Genomic DNA, 6,000 nt, shown 5'->3' with positions numbered 1-6,000 from the left:
TAAAAGTTTTAGTGATGAATGTTTAGATAGATGTAAATTAGATTGTTTAAACATGTAATTACATTGATGTTTTAGATTTATTTCAACTAAATAGTAATTAATTGTAAATTAGTTTATAAATCATATAACAAAAAAAGTAAAACTAACTATATTTCTAAGTGTAACCTCAACCTAACTATAAGTTTACAATAATTTAATCTAAACCCTAAACATAAAATTAAGTATTTAATGTGCTCCCTTACCTTAATACAATAATTTTAATTCTAAACCCTAGATTCATGTAACTTTAATCGTAAGCCCAACTCTTTAATCCTAACATTAACTAAAACTCTAATCCTAAACAATCATGTAACCAAATCCTTAACAAAACCTTAGCCCTAATTATGACATAAATGTAGAATCTCTTAAATTGTATTTGTAATTTCAATAAGTAATATTTCCCTTCCAAATGAAATATAATTTTAAACCCCATACTCCAAATTATGTGTCATCATATTCATTTATCATTTGAGTGTCTAGTTAGATAAATTTTACAACAAGATATTCAATAATTTAATGACCATATTTTTTTTTTATAAAACTAGACACTAACCCTAAACATAGTATTAACCTTGATGTAAAATCTCACTCTCACCATAATTCTAAGCCTAACCCTAACACTAATTTATTTATTTTAACCATTATATAATTAAAAATGAGAAACCTAACCACAATCATTAATTCAAAACACTAATACAAGTATCCTAACCCATTTCTTGAATGATAAACTTAATCCTAAATGTTAAACCCTAATTCTAATTGTAACTTTAAATCTTAAGCCTAACATTTGATCCATAGCCAGGTAACCATAATAGTAACCATAATGGAAAGTAATCATAATCCTTTATCCATAATTAAAATCATAATTCTTAAACCTAGCACATGATCCTAAATTGTAAACCCTAATTCTAATCCTAATTTTTAAACACTAATTCAAAATGCTAAACTATAATCTTAAATCTAAACCTAAACCATTATTCTAAATTCTAATGACTAATCTTAAATGATAAGCTTGGAAATAGTAGGCTCTGCTATCCTAAATCTTATATTTTGTGCGCTAATCATAATGTTAATTACTCTACCCTAATTCTAAATGGATAACCCTAAATCCTAACCCAAATCACAATCTTATTTATGTTAAATCCTAATCCTAGTTGATTTATTAATAGTTTTTTCTAGTATTATTTTATGATTAGGCTTAAATTTGGTATAATGTTCAATTAGCCTTAATATTAAAGTTTACTTAAGTGTTTAACTTTATTTATATAATTGATACATGGTTTTAAAGATGTACATTTATATAATTCATATTTTAGATTTATTTTATTAAATAGTAATTTTATGATTTTTTATGGTGTTTAAACATATATGCAGATTATATTTAATGGACCCACCCCCACCCCCTCCATCTCCACCTCCATCTCCACCCCCACCTTCATGGCCACCTAGTCCTCCTCCAACATCTAGCATAGAGGATTTGAGGGAGAGAATGAGGTGCAACATTCATGACCTCTATCAAGCATTTGGATAGTGACATCGATAGCTTTAGATTATTGAGGAAAAATATGTGTGCCTTCTATTCTAATGGTGTATCCTATAAAGAGGTCCATTAGCTCAAATTAAATAGAGGACATTTTAAAATATATTTTATAAACCCTAAGATGGGTCTTGAGATTAGTGATAAGAAGCCTCTCATTTCTATTAGATGGTACATGCATTTGCATATATCAATGCACTTTTAGGAGTGGTGGTGGATGGTACTTGGTCATCCACCACATGAAAATCATGAGGTGCTTTGCTACTTTCTTAAGAAGCTTTGTGTTGAGTTTGAATTGGATTTGAAACCCAATTATTTTGATATTATACCATTTTAGAGGGTTAGTTGAGGGATTCCTCAAGATAGGTCTAGGGCTAAGCAATAATATGAGGGATCACATGCATCCTCAACCTCTTGTACCTCTTCCTACACTAGTTGTCCCAATGTCTCACCATCATTAAGTAGTGACATCTACTCTTACTTCATTGGGTACCCTTTTTGGCAATTTGGAAGAGCAGTGGATGCAGATGACATATATTCATCCACTTAGACACATTTGTAGTAGTTGTAGAGGTATATGCAGAGGCCCCTAGAGCAATGTTTCTATAGCACATGATGGCCATGATGCTAAGGGCATTAATTTTGATGATGATGCATACGCTTCTTATGGTGATGGTAGTGATGATATTGATGTATCATCATTTTTTTGACCTTTTGCATAGAGAGGGATACAGTAAGGAGCAACAGGTAAAAATTTAATTCAAATTTATTAATTACATAATTATTTACTTTCTACATAAATATGCATAATTATACTAACCATATTAATGTATGTTGATTTTCAAATAATAGAGGATGGATGATAGTATTCCCCCTAGGAGGTAGTCTAGTCTTTTTTCGAGACCTACAGATGTTGACATCGCTCATATGACATGTACTCTGAATTAAACTATAAATAATGTACATTTAAACTTGAATTTAATAACATGTGCTCATATGTTCTTTTTATCTAATTTTGTATGGATTGTCATCTGTTACACAATTTGATGTTTGTATAGGTCTTGATCCATTGACCACTGAGGCATGACCTCAAATATCTATAGTATGAACTTTTGAAGACAAATAATTTGTACTCTTTTTATGCACACATTGTTATAATTAACTTATCTTCAACTTTGATTCATGTATAATTTTATGTATTTTGGTTTTATGAACTAGAGATGGTTCATACTTATCCATATAGGCCTCAATATAGTTTATTTTTTACTCCATCTTTTGACCATTTGAGACATGGAGAAGATCATCATGGTAGCATATCTATAGACATAGGCTACTACTCATGTATGATATATATGTTTTTATTTCAAAAAAATGTAGTGTAAATTATGTACTTTTTAATTCATGTATATATAATGTTGACTCAAGGTTTATGTATCCATAATTTTAGGACTATGTCACCATGAGTGTTGCCGAGACTATGGGACTAAGCTAGATGGAGGTACATACATCATCCTTTGAGGTCAGCATTGTAATTTATGTACATACATAATTAATTATGTTCTTTATCAAATTTTAAAAATTTATGTATCGTAAATTACAGGACCTCACCACTACCTCATTTGGTAGCTTTCACAATGCACCTCCTCCTATTACAAAGGGACACCCATCTCATGTGGTATTATTTTTATTATATACTAAATATTTAATTTATTTGAAAGCTAGATTTTGAAACTCATTTCAATTAAACATGTACATATTGTCTTCTTAGGATGTGACACATGATGTCCCACAGGGTGTCCCACATGATAAGACACCTCATGTTATACAGGATGATTCATTTGAGCCATGTAAAGAGGACTACATATCAGATAGATTAGGCATTTTGGTATGTTTATATTGTATTTTTATGACACATTGTTTATTTTGATACACTTTGTATTAGGACAGTTAATTTTATTATATGTATTTTTGACTTCATAGATCATGTTATGACATGTTAGACCATGTACTATATTTTTACAACTTCTTATCATGCTAGTGTATGCAGTATAGATTATTATGTTATCACATTATAAGTATGAATTGTTATCTTTATTGTGACATATTTTATTCATGTTATGAAACATATTATATTTATATGGTACATGAACAATAATTTTCATAATTTTAATTATTTATATAGAAACATTGATTTAAACATTTTTGAATGTAAAAGTAATGGTTAAAAATAGGAGGTCATTACTTGAATTGATTAATTTTTAATATCAAGTACACACCTATAACTTTGAAATATAATTTAACTCCTATTATTAAATTTTTACATGTTTCACAATATATGTAAGACAACATGAATGGCATAAATAGAAGTGAACTCAACATATAAAATTGGTTCAACACAATTCTTCAAATGAGGTTTTGCAAAATAAAATTGTAAAACAAAAACATGTGTTAATATAAGAATAAATTAATATGAGCTATCTAAATTTATGTAAATATCTGTAATGTATGTACTCACTATGTCTAATCGCACAAAATGTTGATGTTCGATCCACCTTAAAAATTTAAATTTGCATAAGTTGTAATTTATACCTAAATAAGAGGTATACATAAGTTCTCTAGTTTGGTATTGACAACACACACATACATTTAATTCAATTATATAAGTACATATATAAAAATAGAACAATAAAGAAAAAACTTGCATGTGTTTTATTTAAATATAGTCATCCCAATATACCATTTGTATCCTCTATCTTTTGAAATGCATCTATGATTGTCTCATGCTTGTCCATTAACATTGTCCATAATACCTTATTGGTGGGTATCCCTTTGTATCTTTCTAATTTGATATTCATTGCCACAACCAAATGAGAGTAGTGTAAAATCTTCTTTTCAGATTGGTAGTCTTCAAATGTTGGTAAACCATTTCTTCTTGTTAGGTATGTACGTAGAAATATTGTTGAGATAATGGGTGTTGCACACATTGCATAATATTGTTATTTTATTATTTTATTTTTATTATGTAATGTTGTGCCTAGATGGACGTGCAACATGTTAAGATTCCCATGGAATATTCTTGATGAGTTGTATTGTAACATTGTGATAATATTTCATGTAATTATTTAATATTGGAGGAAAAGAATTAAATGCCCAATATTAAATGCAGGGTCAGTGGGTTAGGTAGCACATGGTTTTAGCACATGGTTTATGTAATACCACTTGGTGGTTTTGTGGGACTTGCTACTATATAAGCAGCCACAAGGGTAGTTGTTGTATAGAGATAGAGAGAAAGAGTGACAAGGAGAAGACAAAAGGCAAGAGTCGAGCGGGACAAGGCTTGACAAGTTAGCCAAGGGGGCATTTGTGAAGGTTGAAAGCATGGCATGAGATGTGTGGATTCATGCTTGTTCACATAGTTTGCTCGGTTGTGGCTATGGCCATGAAGGCTTCCATGGTTGTATGGCAATGGTATTTTTTGCTGAATAATACATGGTGATGGATGCTTTTGGAGGCTGGGCTTTTCCCTCAATGAGGGTTTCCCAGAGTATATCTTGTGTCACATTTTGTGGGTATGTTATCTATTCTCTTGCACGTGGATTTTAATTCCGTGTTTATTTCAGATCTATTATGGGTTATGTGGAAACGGTTATATTCTTTGTTGCCAAGTTTCCTTACAAAGATGCCAACTAAAATGACAGAGCCAATTGGATACTCAAAACCATCATCATCTACTTGATGACATATCATTTTTTTCTTAGGTTCTACACATCTAGCTAGCCAATACTCAGCCTATTCATCATTATCATTAGGTACAATAACAAAATAAACATGTCCTACAAGATAAGATAAAGTACATAAACACTTTAAACACATGTGTACATATATAAATAATATATTAATGAAATGTACTTGAATTATATTAATGACATGTATATAAATAGATAATATAAATTGAAGCATGATCACAACAAAATTTAATTAAATTGTGCATACTATACTGTATGAGGTTTGAAATACAACCAAAGTCTTCCAATGCAAAAGTAACATTATGGCCTTCATTTACTATATCATCTTGAAAACGTGTGTCAGTAGGTGCTAATGGTTTCTATTTCCAATCTTTAACCCATTTTATATTCTCACATTCTTCCCATTGACCTAAAAGACAAGATCCCTAGTCCATATAGTCCAAGCGTTAGAATTAAACTCCTAAATGAATGTCATTTAGCTGACCTACTAATTGTGTCATAGTCATATTTTGAGAGGATATTCTTCTCTTCAGCTAGGTAGAAGAAATGTATGATTGTAGAGTTCTAACTTGATCCTGTGTATAAATATTTCTTACACCATTCCACAATCTCATGTGCATTTTTGAATTTGTCTTTTTCCTCAAATGTTAATTTCTCTCTACTAAGGGCTCTCTTCAT

Source organism: Cupressus sempervirens, chromosome 6, assembly GCF_028749045.1.
Source record: "Cupressus sempervirens isolate cs-2001-9-10 chromosome 6, ASM2874904v1, whole genome shotgun sequence".
NCBI classification, from domain to species: domain Eukaryota; kingdom Viridiplantae; phylum Streptophyta; class Pinopsida; order Cupressales; family Cupressaceae; genus Cupressus; species Cupressus sempervirens.
The sequence above is the reverse complement of the archived record's forward strand: the minus strand, read 5'-3'. Positions refer to the sequence as shown.